Consider the following 19220-nt stretch of genomic DNA (forward strand, 5'->3'; position numbering starts at 1 on the left):
TTTCCCCAAAGGTAAAGCTGCAGTGATTCCTGGGGACAAAGCGCTGTTTGGAGGTGAAATGCAGAAAAACATAACCTGGTGTTGTAAATAGTACATAGGCAAGAGGATAGCAAAGTGGCATGCTTCTTAGCATTTAGCAGGAAGCACTTCTTCTTGAGATGGACTTTGTCAAAGATGGCGACAGTCTTGGGAAATAGCTTCGTAGAAAACGAGAAAAGCACTCCCCGTCGGGGAATTGTACCCCGGTCTCCCGCGTGACAGGCGGGGATACTCACCACTATACTAACGAGGAAGAAGCTGATGAAAGCATGGCAGTATTCGGGCAGACCCATTACTCTTGGGACCGATAGAATTTTGCCCATTTACACATACGCAGATGTTCTGCCAAAAGAAAAATAGCTTCCACAGATGATATCTTGAGTTATCTAACTGCAAAGTCCAGCTAAAGAAATCTCAAGTCTGACAAATCAGACTTTTTCCTTTTCCCCAAAGGTAAAGCTGCAGTGATTCCTGGGGACAAAGCTCTGTTTGGAGGTGAAATGCAGAAAAACATAACCTGGTGTTGTAAATACATAGGCAAGAGGATAGCAAAGTGGCATGCTTCTTAGCATTTAGCAGGAAGCACTTCTTCTTGAGATGGACTTTGTCAAAGATGGCGACAGTCTTGGGAAATAGCTTCGTAGAAAACGAGAAAAGCACTCCCCGTCGGGCAATCGAACCCCGGTCTCCCGCGTGACAGGCGGGGATACTCACCACTATACTAACGAGGAAGTAGCTGATGAAAGGATGGCAGTATTTGGGCAGATCCATTTACTCTTGGGACCGATAGAATTTTGCCCATTTACACATACGCAGATGTTCTGCCAAAAGAAAAATAGCTTCCACAGATGATATCTTGAGTCATCTAACTGCAAAGTCCAGCTAAAGAAATCTCAAGTCTGACAAATCAGACTTTTTCTCTTTCCCCAAAGGTAAAGCTGCAGTGATTCCTGGGGACAAAGCGCTGTTTGGAGGTGAAATGCAGAAAAACATAACCTGGTGTTGTAAACAGTACATAGGCAAGAGGATAGCAAAGTGGCATGCTTCTTAGCATTTAGCAGGAAGCACTTCTTCTTGAGATGGACTTTGTCAAAGATGGCGACAGTCTTGGGAAATAGCTTCGTAGAAAACGAGAAAAGCACTCCCCGTCGGGGAATCGAACCCCGGTCTCCCGCGTGACTACTCGCCACTATACTAACGAGGAAGAAGCTGATGAAAGCATGGCAGTATTCGGGCAGACCCATTTACTCTTGGGACCGATAGAATTTTGCCCATTTACACATACGCAGATGTTCTGCAAAAAGAAAAATAGCTTCCACAGATGATATCTTGAGTCATCTAACTGCAAAGTCCAGCTAAAGAAATCTCAAGTCTGACAAATCAGACTTTTTCCTTTTCCCCAAAGGTAAAGCTGCAGTGATTCCTGGGGACAAAGCGCTGTTTGGAGGTGAAATGCAGAAAAACATAACCTGGTGTTGTAAATAGTACATAGGCAAGAGGATAGCAAAGTGGCATGCTTCTTAGCATTTAGCAGGAAGCACTTCTTCTTGAGATGGACTTTGTCAAAGATGGCGACAGTCTTGGGAAATAGCTTCGTAGAAAACGAGAAAAGCACTCCCCGTCGGGGAATTGTACCCCGGTCTCCCGCGTGACAGGCGGGGATACTCACCACTATACTAACGAGGAAGAAGCTGATGAAAGCATGGCAGTATTCGGGCAGACCCATTACTCTTGGGACCGATAGAATTTTGCCCATTTACACATACGCAGATGTTCTGCCAAAAGAAAAATAGCTTCCACAGATGATATCTTGAGTCATCTAACTGCAAAGTCCAGCTAAAGAAATCTCAAGTCTGACAAATCAGACTTTTTCCTTTTCCCCAAAGGTAAAGCTGCAGTGATTCCTGGGGACAAAGCGCTGTTTGGAGGTGAAATGCAGAAAAACATAACCTGGTGTTGTAAACAGTACATAGGCAAGAGGATAGCAAAGTGGCATGCTTCTTAGCATTTAGCAGGAAGCACTTCTTCTTGAGATGGACTTTGTCAAAGATGGCGACAGTCTTGGGAAATAGCTTCGTAGAAAACGAGAAAAGCACTCCCCGTCGGGGAATCGAACCCCGGTCTCCCGCGTGACTACTCGCCACTATACTAACGAGGAAGAAGCTGATGAAAGCATGGCAGTATTCGGGCAGACCCATTTACTCTTGGGACCGATAGAATTTTGCCCATTTACACATACGCAGATGTTCTGCCAAAAGAAAAATAGCTTCCACAGATGATATCTTGAGTCATCTAACTGCAAAGTCCAGCTAAAGAAATCTCAAGTCTGACAAATCAGACTTTTTCTCTTTCCCCAAAGGTAAAGCTGCAGTGATTCCTGGGGACAAAGCGCTGTTTGGAGGTGAAATGCAGAAAAACATAACCTGGTGTTGTAAACAGTACATAGGCAAGAGGATAGCAAAGTGGCATGCTTCTTAGCATTTAGCAGGAAGCACTTCTTCTTGAGATGGACTTTGTCAAAGATGGCGACAGTCTTGGGAAATAGCTTCGTAGAAAACAAGAAAAGCACTCCCCGTCGGGGAATCGAACCCCGGTCTCCCGCGTGACTACTCGCCACTATACTAACGAGGAAGAAGCTGATGAAAGCATGGCAGTATTCGGGCAGACCCATTTACTCTTGGGACCGATAGAATTTTGCCCATTTACACATACGCAGATGTTCTGCAAAAAGAAAAATAGCTTCCACAGATGATATCTTGAGTCATCTAACTGCAAAGTCCAGCTAAAGAAATCTCAAGTCTGACAAATCAGACTTTTTCCTTTTCCCCAAAGGTAAAGCTGCAGTGATTCCTGGGGACAAAGCTCTGTTTGGAGGTGAAATGCAGAAAAACATAACCTGGTGTTGTAAATACATAGGCAAGAGGATAGCAAAGTGGCATGCTTCTTAGCATTTAGCAGGAAGCACTTCTTCTTGAGATGGACTTTGTCAAAGATGGCGACAGTCTTGGGAAATAGCTTCGTAGAAAACGAGAAAAGCACTCCCCGTCGGGCAATCGAACCCCGGTCTCCCGCGTGACAGGCGGGGATACTCACCACTATACTAACGAGGAAGTAGCTGATGAAAGGATGGCAGTATTTGGGCAGATCCATTTACTCTTGGGACCGATAGAATTTTGCCCATTTACACATACGCAGATGTTCTGCCAAAAGAAAAATAGCTTCCACAGATGATATCTTGAGTCATCTAACTGCAAAGTCCAGCTAAAGAAATCTCAAGTCTGACAAATCAGACTTTTTCTCTTTCCCCAAAGGTAAAGCTGCAGTGATTCCTGGGGACAAAGCGCTGTTTGGAGGTGAAATGCAGAAAAACATAACCTGGTGTTGTAAACAGTACATAGGCAAGAGGATAGCAAAGTGGCATGCTTCTTAGCATTTAGCAGGAAGCACTTCTTCTTGAGATGGACTTTGTCAAAGATGGCGACAGTCTTGGGAAATAGCTTCGTAGAAAACGAGAAAAGCACTCCCCGTCGGGGAATCGAACCCCGGTCTCCCGCGTGACTACTCGCCACTATACTAACGAGGAAGAAGCTGATGAAAGCATGGCAGTATTCGGGCAGACCCATTTACTCTTGGGACCGATAGAATTTTGCCCATTTACACATACGCAGATGTTCTGCCAAAAGAAAAATAGCTTCCACAGATGATATCTTGAGTCATCTAACTGCAAAGTCCAGCTAAAGAAATCTCAAGTCTGACAAATCAAACTTTTTCTCTTTCCCCAAAGGTAAAGCTGCAGTGATTCCTGGGGACAAAGCGCTGTTTGGAGGTGAAATGCAGAAAAACATAACCTGGTGTTGTAAACAGTACATAGGCAAGAGGATAGCAAAGTGGCATGCTTCTTAGCATTTAGCAGGAAGCACTTCTTCTTGAGATGGACTTTGTCAAAGATGGCGACAGTCTTGGGAAATAGCTTCGTAGAAAACGAGAAAAGCACTCCCCGTCGGGGAATCGAACCCCGGTCTCCCGCGTGACAGGCGGGGATACTCACCACTATACTAATGAGGAAGAAGCTGATGAAAGCATGGCAGTATTCGGGCAGACCCATTTACTCTTGGGACCGATAGAATTTTGCCCATTTACACATACGCAGATGTTCTGCCAAAAGAAAAATAGCTTCCACAGATGATATCTTGAGTCATCTAACTGCAAAGTCCAGCTAAAGAAATCTCAAGTCTGACAAATCAGACTTTTTCTCTTTCCCCAAAGGTAAAGCTGCAGTGATTCCTGGGGACAAAGCGCTGTTTGGAGGTGAAATGCAGAAAAACATAACCTGGTGTTGTAAACAGTACATAGGCAAGAGGATAGCAAAGTGGCATGCTTATTAGCATTTAGCAGGAAGCACTTCTTCTTGAGATGGACTTTGTCAAAGATGGCGACAGTCTTGGGAAATAGCTTCGTAGAAAACGAGAAAAGCACTCCCCGTCGGGGAATCGAACCCCGGTCTCCCGCGTGACTACTCGCCACTATACTAACGAGGAAGAAGCTGATGAAAGCATGGCAGTATTCGGGCAGACCCATTTACTCTTGGGACCGATAGAATTTTGCCCATTTACACATACGCAGATGTTCTGCCAAAAGAAAAATAGCTTCCACAGATGATATCTTGAGTCATCTAACTGCAAAGTCCAGCTAAAGAAATCTCAAGTCTGACAAATCAGACTTTTTCTCTTTCCCCAAAGGTAAAGCTGCAGTGATTCCTGGGGACAAAGCGCTGTTTGGAGGTGAAATGCAGAAAAACATAACCTGGTGTTGTAAACAGTACATAGGCAAGAGGATAGCAAAGTGGCATGCTTCTTAGCATTTAGCAGGAAGCACTTCTTCTTGAGATGGACTTTGTCAAAGATGGCGACAGTCTTGGGAAATAGCTTCGTAGAAAACGAGAAAAGCACTCCCCGTCGGGGAATCGAACCCCGGTCTCCCGCGTGACTAATCGCCACTATACTAACGAGGAAGAAGCTGATGAAAGCATGGCAGTATTCGGGCAGACCCATTTACTCTTGGGACCGATAGAATTTTGCCCATTTACACATACGCAGATGTTCTGCCAAAAGAAAAATAGCTTCCACAGATGATATCTTGAGTCATCTAACTGCAAAGTCCAGCTAAAGAAATCTCAAGTCTGACAAATCAGACTTTTTCCTTTTCCCCAAAGGTAAAGCTGCAGTGATTCCTGGGGACAAAGCGCTGTTTGGAGGTGAAATGCAGAAAAACATAACCTGGTGTTGTAAATAGTACATAGGCAAGAGGATAGCAAAGTGGCATGCTTCTTAGCATTTAGCAGGAAGCACTTCTTCTTGAGATGGACTTTGTCAAAGATGGCGACAGTCTTGGGAAATAGTTTCGTAGAAAACGAGAAAAGCACTCCCCGTCGGGAAATCGAACCCCAGTCTCCCGCGTGACAGGCGGGGATACTCACCACTATACTAACGAGGAAGAAGCTGATGAAAGCATGGCAGTATTCGGGCAGACCCATTTACTCTTGGGACCGATAGAATTTTGCCCATTTACACATACGCAGATGTTCTGCCAAAAGAAAAATAGCTTCCACAGATGATATCTTGAGTCATCTAACTGCAAAGTCCAGCTAAAGAAATCTCAAGTCTGACAAATCAGACTTTTTCTCTTTCCCCAAAGGTAAAGCTGCAGTGATTCCTGGGGACAAAGCGCTGTTTGGAGGTGAAATGCAGAAAAACATAACCTGGTGTTGTAAACAGTACATAGGCAAGAGGATAGCAAAGTGGCATGCTTCTTAGCATTTAGCAGGAAGCACTTCTTCTTGAGATGGACTTTGTCAAAGATGGCGACAGTCTTGGGAAATAGCTTCGTAGAAAACGAGAAAAGCACTCCCCGTCGGGGAATCGAACCCCGGTCTCCCGCGAGACAGGCGGGGATACTCACCACTATACTAACAAGGAAGAAGCTGATGAAAGCATGGCAGTATTCGGGCAGACCCATTTACTCTTGGGACCGATAGAATTTTGCCCATTTACACATACGCAGATGTTCTGCCAAAAGAAAAATAGCTTCCACAGATGATATCTTGAGTCATCTAACTGCAAAGTCCAGCTAAAGAAATCTCAAGTCTGACAAATCAGACTTTTTCTCTTTCCCCAAAGGTAAAGCTGCAGTGATTCCTGGGGACAAAGCGCTGTTTGGAGGTGAAATGCAGAAAAACATAACCTGGTGTTGTAAACAGTACATAGGCAAGAGGATAGCAAAGTGGCATGCTTCTTAGCATTTAGCAGGAAGCACTTCTTCTTGAGATGGACTTTGTCAAAGATGGCGACAGTCTTGGGAAATAGCTTCGTAGAAAACGAGAAAAGCACTCCCCGTCGGGGAATCGAACCCCGGTCTCCCGCGTGACTACTCGCCACTATACTAACGAGGAAGAAGCTGATGAAAGCATGGCAGTATTCGGGCAGACCCATTTACTCTTGGGACCGATAGAATTTTGCCCATTTACACATACGCAGATGTTCTGCCAAAAGAAAAATAGCTTCCACAGATGATATCTTGAGTCATCTAACTGCAAAGTCCAGCTAAAGAAATCTCAAGTCTGACAAATCAGACTTTTTCTCTTTCCTCAAAGGTAAAGCTGCTGTGATTCCTGGGGACAAAGCGCTGTTTGGAGGTGAAATGCAGAAAAACATAACCTGGTGTTGTAAACAGTACATAGGCAAGAGGATAGCAAAGTGGCATGCTTCTTAGCATTTAGCAGGAAGCACTTCTTCTTGAGATGGACTTTGTCAAAGATGGCGACAGTCTTGGGAAATAGCTTTGTAGAAAACGAGAAAAGCACTCCCCAGCGGGGAATCGAACCCCGGTCTCCCGCGTGACTACTCGCCACTATACTAACGAGGAAGAAGCTGATGAAAGCATGGCAGTATTCGGGCAGACCCATTTACTCTTGGGACCGATAGAATTTTGCCCATTTACACATACGCAGATGTTCTGCCAAAAGAAAAATAGCTTCCACAGATGATATCTTGAGTCATCTAACTGCAAAGTCCAGCTAAAGAAATCTCAAGTCTGACAAATCAGACTTTTTCTCTTTCCCCAAAGGTAAAGCTGCAGTGATTCCTGGGGACAAAGCGCTGTTTGGAGGTGAAATGCAGAAAAACATAACCTGGTGTTGTAAACAGTACATAGGCAAGAGGATAGCAAAGTGGCATGCTTCTTAGCATTTAGCAGGAAGCACTTCTTCTTGAGATGGACTTTGTCAAAGATGGCGACAGTCTTGGGAAATAGCTTTGTAGAAAACGAGAAAAGCACTCCCCGTCGGGGAATCGAACACCGGTCTCCCGCGTGACTACTCGCCACAATACTAACGAGGAAGAAGCTGATGAAAGCATGGCAGTATTCGGGCAGACCCATTTACTCTTGGGACCGATAGAATTTTGCCCATTTACACATACGCAGATGTTCTGCCAAAAGAAAAATAGCTTCCACAGATGATATCTTGAGTCATCTAACTGCAAAGTCCAGCTAAAGAAATCTCAAGTCTGACAAATCAGACTTTTTCTCTTTCCCCAAAGGTAAAGCTGCAGTGATTCCTGGGGACAAAGCGCTGTTTGGAGGTGAAATGCAGAAAAACATAACCTGGTGTTGTAAACAGTACATAGGCAAGAGGATAGCAAAGTGGCATGCTTCTTAGCATTTAGCAGGAAGCACTTCTTCTTGAGATGGACTTTGTCAAAGATGGTGACAGTCTTGGGAAATAGCTTTGTAGAAAACGAGAAAAGCACTCCCCGTCGGGGAATCGAACCCCGGTCTCCCGCGTGACTACTCGCCACTATACTAACGAGGAAGAAGCTGATGAAAGCATGGCAGTATTCGGGCAGACCCATTTACTCTTGGGACCGATAGAATTTTGCCCATTTACACATACGCAGATGTTCTGCCAAAAGAAAAATAGCTTCCACAGATGATATCTTGAGTCATCTAACTGCAAAGTCCAGCTAAAGAAATCTCAAGTCTGACAAATCAGACTTTTTCTCTTTCCCCAAAGGTAAAGCTGCAGTGATTCCTGGGGACAAAGCGCTGTTTGGAGGTGAAATGCAGAAAAACATAACCTGGTGTTGTAAACAGTACATAGGCAAGAGGATAGCAAAATGGCATGCTTCTTAGCATTCAGCAGGAAGCACTTCTTCTTGAGATGGACTTTGTCAAAGATGGCGACAGTCTTGGGAAATAGCTTCGTAGAAAACGAGAAAAGCACTCCCCGTCGGGAAATCGAACCCCAGTCTCCCGCGTGACAAGCGGGGATACTCACCACTATACTAACGAGGAAGAAGCTGATGAAAGCATGGCAGTATTCGTGCAGACCCATTTACTCTTGGGACCGATAGAATTTTGCCCATTTACACATACGCAGATGTTCTGCCAAAAGAAAAATAGCTTCCACAGATGATATCTTGAGTCATCTAACTGCAAAGTCCAGCTAAAGAAATCTCAAGTCTGACAAATCAGACTTTTTCTCTTTCCCCAAAGGTAAAGCTGCAGTGATTCCTGGGGACAAAGCGCTGTTTGGAGGTGAAATGCAGAAAAACATAACCTGGTGTTGTAAATAGTACATAGGCAAGAGGATAGCAAAGTGGCATGCTTCTTAGCATTTAGCAGGAAGCACTTCTTCTTGAGATGGACTTTGTCAAAGATGGCGACAGTCTTGGGAAATAGCTTCGTAGAAAACGAGAAAAGCACTCCCCGTCGGGGAATCGAACCCCGGTCTCCCGCGTGACAGGCGGGGATACTCACCACTATACTAACGAGGAAGAAGCTGATGAAAGCATGGCAGTATTCGGGCAGACCCATTTACTCTTGGGACCGATAGAATTTTGCCCATTTACACATACGCAGATGTTCTGCCAAAAGAAAAATAGCTTCCACAGATGATATCTTGAGTCATCTAACTGCAAAGTCCAGCTAAAGAAATCTCAAGTCTGACAAATCAGACTTTTTCTCTTTCCCCAAAGGTAAAGCTGCAGTGATTCCTGGGGACAAAGCGCTGTTTGGAGGTGAAATGCAGAAAAACATAACCTGGTGTTGTAAACAGTACATAGGCAAGAGGATAGCAAAGTGGCATGCTTCTTAGCATTTAGCAGGAAGCACTTCTTCTTGAGATGGACTTTGTCAAAGATGGCGACAGTCTTGGGAAATAGCTTCGTAGAAAACGAGAAAAGCACTCCCCGTCGGGGAATCGAACCCCGGTCTCCCGCGTGACAGGCGGAGATACTCACCACTATACTAACGAGGAAGAAGCTGATGAAAGCATGGCAGTATTCGGGCAGACCCATTTACTCTTGGGACCGATAGAATTTTGCCCATTTACACATACGCAGATGTTCTGCCAAAAGAAAAATAGCTTCCACAGATGATATCTTGAGTCATCTAACTGCAAAGTCCAGCTAAAGAAATCTCAAGTCTGACAAATCAGACTTTTTCTCTTTCCCCAAAGGTAAAGCTGCAGTGATTCCTGGGGACAAAGCGCTGTTTGGAGGTGAAATGCAGAAAAACATAACCTGGTGTTGTAAACAGTACATAGGCAAGAGGATAGCAAAGTGGCATGCTTCTTAGCATTTAGCAGGAAGCACTTCTTCTTGAGATGGACTTTGTCAAAGATGGTGACAGTCTTGGGAAATAGCTTTAGAGAAAACGAGAAAAGCACTCCCCGTCGGGGAATCGAACCCCGGTCTCCCGCGTGACTACTCGCCACTATACTAACGAGGAAGAAGCTGATGAAAGCATGGCAGTATTCGGGCAGACCCATTTACTCTTGGGACCGATAGAATTTTGCCCATTTACACATACGCAGATGTTCTGCCAAAAGAAAAATAGCTTCCACAGATGATATCTTGAGTCATCTAACTGCAAAGTCCAGCTAAAGAAATCTCAAGTCTGACAAATCAGACTTTTTCTCTTTCCCCAAAGGTAAAGCTGCAGTGATTCCTGGGGACAAAGCGCTGTTTGGAGGTGAAATGCAGAAAAACATAACCTGGTGTTGTAAACAGTACATAGGCAAGAGGATAGCAAAATGGCATGCTTCTTAGCATTTAGCAGGAAGCACTTCTTCTTGAGATGGACTTTGTCAAAGATGGCGACAGTCTTGGGAAATAGCTTCGTAGAAAACGAGAAAAGCACTCCCCGTCGGGGAATCGAACCCCGGTCTCCCGCGTGACAGGCGGGGATACTCACCACTATACTAACGAGGAAAAAGCTGATGAAAGCATGGCCGTATTCGGGCAGACCCATTTACTCTTGGGACTGATAGAATTTTGCCCATTTACACATACGCAGATGTTCTGCCAAAAGAAAAATAGCTTCCACAGATGATATCTTGAGTCATCTAACTGCAAAGTCCAGCTAAAGAAATCTCAAGTCTGACAAATCAGACTTTTTCCTTTTCCCCAAAGGTAAAGCTGCAGTGATTCCTGGGGACAAAGCGCTGTTTGGAGGTGAAATGCAGAAAAACATAACCTGGTGTTGTAAATAGTACATAGGCAAGAGGATAGCAAAGTGGCATGCTTCTTAGCATTTAGCAGGAATCACTTCTTCTTGAGATGGACTTTGTCAAAGATGGCGACAGTCTTGGGAAATAGCTTCGTAGAAAACGAGAAAAGCACTCCCCGTCGGGGAATCGAACCCCGGTCTCCCGCGTGACAGGCGGGGATACTCACCACTATACTAACGAGGAAGAAGCTGATGAAAGCATGGCAGTATTCGGGCAGACCCATTTACTCTTGGGACCGATAGAATTTTGCCCATTTACACATACGCAGATGTTCTGCCAAAAGAAAAATAGCTTCCACAGATGATATCTTGAGTCATCTAACTGCAAAGTCCAGCTAAAGAAATCTCAAGTCTGACAAATCAGACTTTTTCTCTTTCCCCAAAGGTAAAGCTGCAGTGATTCCTGGGGACAAAGCGCTGTTTGGAGGTGAAATGCAGAAAAACATAACCTGGTGTTGTAAACAGTACATAGGCAAGAGGATAGCAAAGTGGCATGCTTCTTAGCATTTAGCAGGAAGCACTTCTTCTTGAGATGGACTTTGTCAAAGATGGTGACAGTCTTGGGAAATAGCTTTGTAGAAAACGAGAAAAGCACTCCCCGTCGGGGAATCGAACCCCGGTCTCCCGCGTGACTACTCGCCACTATACTAACGAGGAAGAAGCTGATGAAAGCATGGCAGTATTCGGGCAGACCCATTTACTCTTGGGACCGATAGAATTTTGCCCATTTACACATACGCAGATGTTCTGCCAAAAGAAAAATAGCTTCCACAGATGATATCTTGAGTCATCTAACTGCAAAGTCCAGCTAAAGAAATCTCAAGTCTGACAAATCAGACTTTTTCTCTTTCCCCAAAGGTAAAGCTGCAGTGATTCCTGGGGACAAAGCGCTGTTTGGAGGTGAAATGCAGAAAAACATAACCTGGTGTTGTAAACAGTACATAGGCAAGAGGATAGCAAAGTGGCATGCTTCTTAGCATTTAGCAGGAAGCACTTCTTCTTGAGATGGACTTTGTCAAAGATGGTGACAGTCTTGGGAAATAGCTTTGTAGAAAACGAGAAAAGCACTCCCCGTCGGGGAATCGAACCCCGGTCTCCCGCGTGACTACTCGCCACTATACTAACGAGGAAGAAGCTGATGAAAGCATGGCAGTATTCGGGCAGACCCATTTACTCTTGGGACCGATAGAATTTTGCCCATTTACACATACGCAGATGTTCTGCCAAAAGAAAAATAGCTTCCACAGATGATATCTTGAGTCATCTAACTGCAAAGTCCAGCTAAAGAAATCTCAAGTCTGACAAATCAGACTTTTTCTCTTTCCCCAAAGGTAAAGCTGCAGTGATTCCTGGGGACAAAGCGCTGTTTGGAGGTGAAATGCAGAAAAACATAACCTGGTGTTGTAAACAGTACATAGGCAAGAGGATAGCAAAGTGGCATGCTTCTTAGCATTTAGCAGGAAGCACTTCTTCTTGAGATGGACTTTGTCAAAGATGGTGACAGTCTTGGGAAATAGCTTTGTAGAAAACGAGAAAAGCACTCCCCGTCGGGGAATCGAACCCAGGTCTCCCGCGTGACTACTCGCCACTATACTAACGAGGAAGAAGCTGATGAAAGCATGGCAGTATTCGGGCAGACCCATTTACTCTTGGGACCGATAGAATTTTGCCCATTTACACATACGCAGATGTTCTGCCAAAAGAAAAATAGCTTCCACAGATGATATCTTGAGTCATCTAACTGCAAAGTCCAGCTAAAGAAATCTCAAGTCTGACAAATCAGACTTTTTCTCTTTCCCCAAAGGTAAAGCTGCAGTGATTCCTGGGGACAAAGCGCTGTTTGGAGGTGAAATGCAGAAAAACATAACCTGGTGTTGTAAACAGTACATAGGCAAGAGGATAGCAAAGTGGCATGCTTCTTAGCATTTAGCAGGAAGCACTTCTTCTTGAGATGGACTTTGTCAAAGATGGCGACAGTCTTGGGAAATAGCTTCGTAGAAAACGAGAAAAGCACTCCCCGTCGGGGAATCAAACCCCGGTCTCCCACGTGACTACTCGCCACTATACTAACGAGGAAGAAGCTGATGAAAGCATGGCAGTATTCGGGCAGACCCATTTACTCTTGGGACCGATAGAATTTTGCCCATTTACACATACGCAGATGTTCTGCCAAAAGAAAAATAGCTTCCACAGATGATATCTTGAGTCATCTAACTGCAAAGTCCAGCTAAAGAAATCTCAAGTCTGACAAATCAGACTTTTTCCTTTTCCCCAAAGGTAAAGCTGCAGTGATTCCTGGGGACAAAGCGCTGTTTGGAGGTGAAATGCAGAAAAACATAACCTGGTGTTGTAAATAGTACATAGGCAAGAGGATAGCAAAGTGGCATGCTTCTTAGCATTTAGCAGGAAGCACTTCTTCTTGAGATGGACTTTGTCAAAGATGGCGACAGTCTTGGGAAATAGCTTCGTAGAAAACGAGAAAAGCACTCCCCGTCGGGGAATCGAACCCCGGTCTCCCGCGTGACAGGCGGGGATACTCACCACTATACTAACGAGGAAGAAGCTGATGAAAGCATGGCAGTATTCGGGCAGACCCATTTACTCTTGGGACCGATAGAATTTTGCCCATTTACACATACGCAGATGTTCTGCCAAAAGAAAAATAGCTTCCACAGATGATATCTTGAGTCATCTAACTGCAAAGTCCAGCTAAAGAAATCTCAAGTCTGACAAATCAGACTTTTTCTCTTTCCCCAAAGGTAAAGCTGCAGTGATTCCTGGGGACAAAGCGCTGTTTGGAGGTGAAATGCAGAAAAACATAACCTGGTGTTGTAAACAGTACATAGGCAAGAGGATAGCAAAGTGGCATGCTTCTTAGCATTTAGCAGGAAGCACTTCTTCTTGAGATGGACTTTGTCAAAGATGGTGACAGTCTTGGGAAATAGCTTTGTAGAAAACGAGAAAAGCACTCCCCGTCGGGGAATCGAACCCCGGTCTCCCGCGTGACTACTCGCCACTATACTAACGAGGAAGAAGCTGATGAAAGCATGGCAGTATTCGGGCAGACCCATTTACTCTTGGGACCGATAGAATTTTGCCCATTTACACATACGCAGATGTTCTGCCAAAAGAAAAATAGCTTCCACAGATGATATCTTGAGTCATCTAACTGCAAAGTCCAGCTAAAGAAATCTCAAGTCTGACAAATCAGACTTTTTCTCTTTCCCCAAAGGTAAAGCTGCAGTGATTCCTGGGGACAAAGCGCTGTTTGGAGGTGAAATGCAGAAAAACATAACCTGGTGTTGTAAACAGTACATAGGCAAGAGGATAGCAAAGTGGCATGCTTCTTAGCATTTAGCAGGAAGCACTTCTTCTTGAGATGGACTTTGTCAAAGATGGTGACAGTCTTGGGAAATAGCTTTGTAGAAAACGAGAAAAGCACTCCCCGTCGGGGAATCGAACCCCGGTCTCCCGCGTGACTACTCGCCACTATACTAACGAGGAAGAAGCTGATGAAAGCATGGCAGTATTCGGGCAGACCCATTTACTCTTGGGACCGATAGAATTTTGCCCATTTACACATACGCAGATGTTCTGCCAAAAGAAAAATAGCTTCCACAGATGATATCTTGAGTCATCTAACTGCAAAGTCCAGCTAAAGAAATCTCAAGTCTGACAAATCAGACTTTTTCTCTTTCCCCAAAGGTAAAGCTGCAGTGATTCCTGGGGACAAAGCGCTGTTTGGAGGTGAAATGCAGAAAAACATAACCTGGTGTTGTAAACAGTACATAGGCAAGAGGATAGCAAAATGGCATGCTTCTTAGCATTTAGCAGGAAGCACTTCTTCTTGAGATGGACTTTGTCAAAGATGGCGACAGTCTTGGGAAATAGCTTCGTAGAAAACGAGAAAAGCACTCCCCGTCGGGGAATCGAACCCCAGTCTCCCGCGTGACAGGCGGGGATACTCACCACTATACTAACGAGGAAGAAGCTGATGAAAGCATGGCAGTATTCGGGCAGACCCATTTACTCTTGGGACCGATAGAATTTTGCCCATTTACACATACGCAGATGTTCTGCCAAAAGAAAAATAGCTTCCACAGATGATATCTTGAGTCATCTAACTGCAAAGTCCAGCTAAAGAAATCTCAAGTCTGACAAATCAGACTTTTTCTCTTTCCCCAAAGGTAAAGCTGCTGTGATTCCTGGGGACAAAGCGCTGTTTGGAGGTGAAATGCAGAAAAACATAACCTGGTGTTGTAAACAGTACATAGGCAAGAGGATAGCAAAGTGGCATGCTTCTTAGCATTTAGCAGGAAGCACTTCTTCTTGAGATGGACTTTGTCAAAGATGGCGACAGTCTTGGGAAATAGCTTCGTAGAAAACGAGAAAAGCACTCCCCGTCGGGGAATCGAACCCCGGTCTCCCGCGTGACAGGCGGGGATACTCACCACTATACTAACTAGGAAGAAGCTGATGAAAGCATGGCAGTATTCGCGCAGACCCATTTACTCTTGGGACCGATAGAATTTTGCCCATTTACACATACGCAGATGTTCTGCCAAAAGAAAAATAGCTTCCACAGATGATATCTTGAGTCATCTAACTGCAAAGTCCAGCTAAAGAAATCTCAAGTCTGACAAATCAGACTTTTTCTCTTTCCCCAAAGGTAAAGCTGCAGTGATTCCTGGGGACAAAGCGCTGTTTGGAGGTGAAATGCAGAAAAACATAACCTGGTGTTGTAAACAGTACATAGGCAAGAGGATAGCAAAGTGGCATGCTTCTTAGCATTTAGCAGGAAGCACTTCTTCTTGAGATGGACTTTGTCAAAGATGGCGACAGTCTTGGGAAATAGCTTCGTAGAAAACGAGAAAAGCACTCCCCGTCGGGGAATCAAACCCCGGTCTCCCACGTGACTACTCGCCACTATACTAACGAGGAAGAAGCTGATGAAAGCATGGCAGTATTCGGGCAGACCCATTTACTCTTGGGACCGATAGAATTTTGCCCATTTACACATACGCAGATGTTCTGCCAAAAGAAAAATAGCTTCCACAGATGATATCTTGAGTCATCTAACTGCAAAGTCCAGCTAAAGAAATCTCAAGTCTGACAAATCAGACTTTTTCCTTTTCCCCAAAGGTAAAGCTGCAGTGATTCCTGGGGACAAAGCGCTGTTTGGAGGTGAAATGCAGAAAAACATAACCTGGTGTTGTAAATAGTACATAGGCAAGAGGATAGCAAAGTGGCATGCTTCTTAGCATTTAGCAGGAAGCACTTCTTCTTGAGATGGACTTTGTCAAAGATGGCGACAGTCTTGGGAAATAGCTTCGTAGAAAACGAGAAAAGCACTCCCCGTCGGGGAATCGAACCCCGGTCTCCCGCGTGACAGGCGGGGATACTCACCACTATACTAACGAGGAAGAAGCTGATGAAAGCATGGCAGTATTCGGGCAGACCCATTTACTCTTGGGACCGATAGAATTTTGCCCATTTACACATACGCAGATGTTCTGCCAAAAGAAAAATAGCTTCCACAGATGATATCTTGAGTCATCTAACTGCAAAGTCCAGCTAAAGAAATCTCAAGTCTGACAAATCAGACTTTTTCTCTTTCCCCAAAGGTAAAGCTGCAGTGATTCCTGGGGACAAAGCGCTGTTTGGAGGTGAAATGCAGAAAAACATAACCTGGTGTTGTAAACAGTACATAGGCAAGAGGATAGCAAAGTGGCATGCTTCTTAGCATTTAGCAGGAAGCACTTCTTCTTGAGATGGACTTTGTCAAAGATGGTGACAGTCTTGGGAAATAGCTTTGTAGAAAACGAGAAAAGCACTCCCCGTCGGGGAATCGAACCCCGGTCTCCCGCGTGACTACTCGCCACTATACTAACGAGGAAGAAGCTGATGAAAGCATGGCAGTATTCGGGCAGACCCATTTACTCTTGGGACCGATAGAATTTTGCCCATTTACACATACGCAGATGTTCTGCCAAAAGAAAAATAGCTTCCACAGATGATATCTTGAGTCATCTAACTGCAAAGTCCAGCTAAAGAAATCTCAAGTCTGACAAATCAGACTTTTTCTCTTTCCCCAAAGGTAAAGCTGCAGTGATTCCTGGGGACAAAGCGCTGTTTGGAGGTGAAATGCAGAAAAACATAACCTGGTGTTGTAAACAGTACATAGGCAAGAGGATAGCAAAGTGGCATGCTTCTTAGCATTTAGCAGGAAGCACTTCTTCTTGAGATGGACTTTGTCAAAGATGGTGACAGTCTTGGGAAATAGCTTTGTAGAAAACGAGAAAAGCACTCCCCGTCGGGGAATCGAACCCCGGTCTCCCGCGTGACTACTCGCCACTATACTAACGAGGAAGAAGCTGATGAAAGCATGGCAGTATTCGGGCAGACCCATTTACTCTTGGGACCGATAGAATTTTGCCCATTTACACATACGCAGATGTTCTGCCAAAAGAAAAATAGCTTCCACAGATGATATCTTGAGTCATCTAACTGCAAAGTCCAGCTAAAGAAATCTCAAGTCTGACAAATCAGACTTTTTCTCTTTCCCCAAAGGTAAAGCTGCAGTGATTCCTGGGGACAAAGCGCTGTTTGGAGGTGAAATGCAGAAAAACATAACCTGGTGTTGTAAACAGTACATAGGCAAGAGGATAGCAAAATGGCATGCTTCTTAGCATTTAGCAGGAAGCACTTCTTCTTGAGATGGACTTTGTCAAAGATGGCGACAGTCTTGGGAAATAGCTTCGTAGAAAACGAGAAAAGCACTCCCCGTCGGGGAATCGAACCCCAGTCTCCCGCGTGACAGGCGGGGATACTCACCACTATACTAACGAGGAAGAAGCTGATGAAAGCATGGCAGTATTCGGGCAGACCCATTTACTCTTGGGACCGATAGAATTTTGCCCATTTACACATACGCAGATGTTCTGCCAAAAGAAAAATAGCTTCCACAGATGATATCTTGAGTCATCTAACTGCAAAGTCCAGCTAAAGAAATCTCAAGTCTGACAAATCAGACTTTTTCTCTTTCCCCAAAGGTAAAGCTGCAGTGATTCCTGGGGACAAAGCGCTGTTTGGAGGTGAAATGCAGAAAAACATAACCTGGTGTTGTAAACAGTACATAGGCAAGAGGATAGCAAAGTGGCATGCTTCTTAGCATTTAGCAGGAAGCACTTCTTCTTGAGATGGACTTTGTCAAAGATGGCGACAGTCTTGGGAAATAGCTTCGTAGAAAACGAGAAAAGCACTCCCCGTCGGGGAATCGAACCCCGGTCTCCCGCGTGACAGGCGGGGATACTCACCACTATACTAACTAGGAAGAAGCTGATAAAAGCATGGCAGTATTCGCGCAGACCCATTTACTCTTGGGACCGATAGAATTTTGCCCATTTACACATACGCAGATGTTCTGCCAAAAGAAAAATAGCTTCCACAGATGATATCTTGAGTCATCTAACTGCAAAGTCCAGCTAAAGAAATCTCAAGTCTGACAAATCAGACTTTTTCTCTTTCCCCAAAGGTAAAGCTGCAGTGATTCCTGGGGACAAAGCGCTGTTTGGAGGTGAAATGCAGAAAAACATAACCTGGTGTTGTAAACAGTACATAGGCAAGAGGATAGCAAAGTGGCATGCTTCTTAGCATTTAGCAGGAAGCACTTCTTCTTGGGATGGACTTTGTCAAAGATGGTGACAGTCTTGGGAAATAGCTTTGTAGAAAACGAGAAAAGCACTCCCCGTCGGGGAATCGAACCCAGGTCTCCCGCGTGACTACTCGCCACTATACTAACGAGGAAGAAGCTGATGAAAGCATGGCAGTATTCGGGCAGACCCATTTACTCTTGGGACCGATAGAATTTTGCCCATTTACACATACGCAGATGTTCTGCCAAAAGAAAAATAGCTTCCACAGATGATATCTTGAGTCATCTAACTGCAAAGTCCAGCTAAAGAAATCTCAAGTCTGACAAATCAGACTTTTTCTCTTTCCCCAAAGGTAAAGCTGCAGTGATTCCTGGGGACAAAGCGCTGTTTGGAGGTGAAATGCAGAAAAACATAACCTGGTGTTGTAAACAGTACATAGGCAAGAGGATAGCAAAATGGCATGCTTCTTAGCATTTAGCAGGAAGCACTTCTTCTTGAGATGGACTTTGTCAAAGATGGCGACAGTCTTGGGAAATAGCTTCGTAGAAAACGAGAAAAGCACTCCCCGTCGGGGAATCGAACCCCGGTCTCCCGCGTGACAGGCGGGGATACTCACCACTATACTAACGAGGAAAAAGCTGATGAAAGCATGGCTGTATTCGGGCAGACCCATTTACTCTTGGGACTGATAGAATTTTGCCCATTTACACATACGCAGATGTTCTGCCAAAAGAAAAATAGCTTCCACAGATGATATCTTGAGTCATCTAACTGCAAAGTCCAGCTAAAGAAATCTCAAGTCTGACAAATCAGACTTTTTCTCTTTCCCCAAAGGTAAAGCTGCAGTGATTCCTGGGGACAAAGCGCTGTTTGGAGGTGAAATGCAGAAAAACATAACCTGGTGTTGTAAATAGTACATAGGCAAGAGGATAGCAAAGTGGCATGCTTCTTAGCATTTAG

At 44.6% G+C, this 19220-nt stretch overlaps 6 non-coding genes across 6 annotated transcripts; all 6 read right to left on the reverse strand.

Moving 5' to 3' along the window:
• Nucleotides 1–8798: 8798 nt before the first annotated feature.
• TRNAD-GUC (transfer RNA aspartic acid (anticodon GUC)) lies at nucleotides 8799–8870 on the reverse strand. The gene has a single exon. It is a non-coding gene; the product is annotated as a tRNA-Asp (tRNA).
• A 1365-nt stretch (nucleotides 8871–10235) lies between these two features.
• On the reverse strand, nucleotides 10236–10307 carry TRNAD-GUC (transfer RNA aspartic acid (anticodon GUC)). The gene has a single exon. It is a non-coding gene; the product is annotated as a tRNA-Asp (tRNA).
• A 410-nt stretch (nucleotides 10308–10717) lies between these two features.
• On the reverse strand, nucleotides 10718–10789 carry TRNAD-GUC (transfer RNA aspartic acid (anticodon GUC)). Its single transcript has one exon. It is a non-coding gene; the product is annotated as a tRNA-Asp (tRNA).
• Nucleotides 10790–13091: 2302 nt separating this feature from the next.
• Nucleotides 13092–13163, reverse strand: TRNAD-GUC (transfer RNA aspartic acid (anticodon GUC)). The gene has a single exon. It is a non-coding gene; the product is annotated as a tRNA-Asp (tRNA).
• Nucleotides 13164–15956: 2793 nt separating this feature from the next.
• Nucleotides 15957–16028, reverse strand: TRNAD-GUC (transfer RNA aspartic acid (anticodon GUC)). Its single transcript has one exon. It is a non-coding gene; the product is annotated as a tRNA-Asp (tRNA).
• A 2793-nt stretch (nucleotides 16029–18821) lies between these two features.
• On the reverse strand, nucleotides 18822–18893 carry TRNAD-GUC (transfer RNA aspartic acid (anticodon GUC)). Its single transcript has one exon. It is a non-coding gene; the product is annotated as a tRNA-Asp (tRNA).
• Between the last annotated feature and the right edge of the window lie 327 nt (nucleotides 18894–19220).

Source organism: Eleutherodactylus coqui, chromosome 11, assembly GCF_035609145.1.
Source record: "Eleutherodactylus coqui strain aEleCoq1 chromosome 11, aEleCoq1.hap1, whole genome shotgun sequence".
In the NCBI taxonomy this organism is placed as follows: domain Eukaryota; kingdom Metazoa; phylum Chordata; class Amphibia; order Anura; family Eleutherodactylidae; genus Eleutherodactylus; species Eleutherodactylus coqui.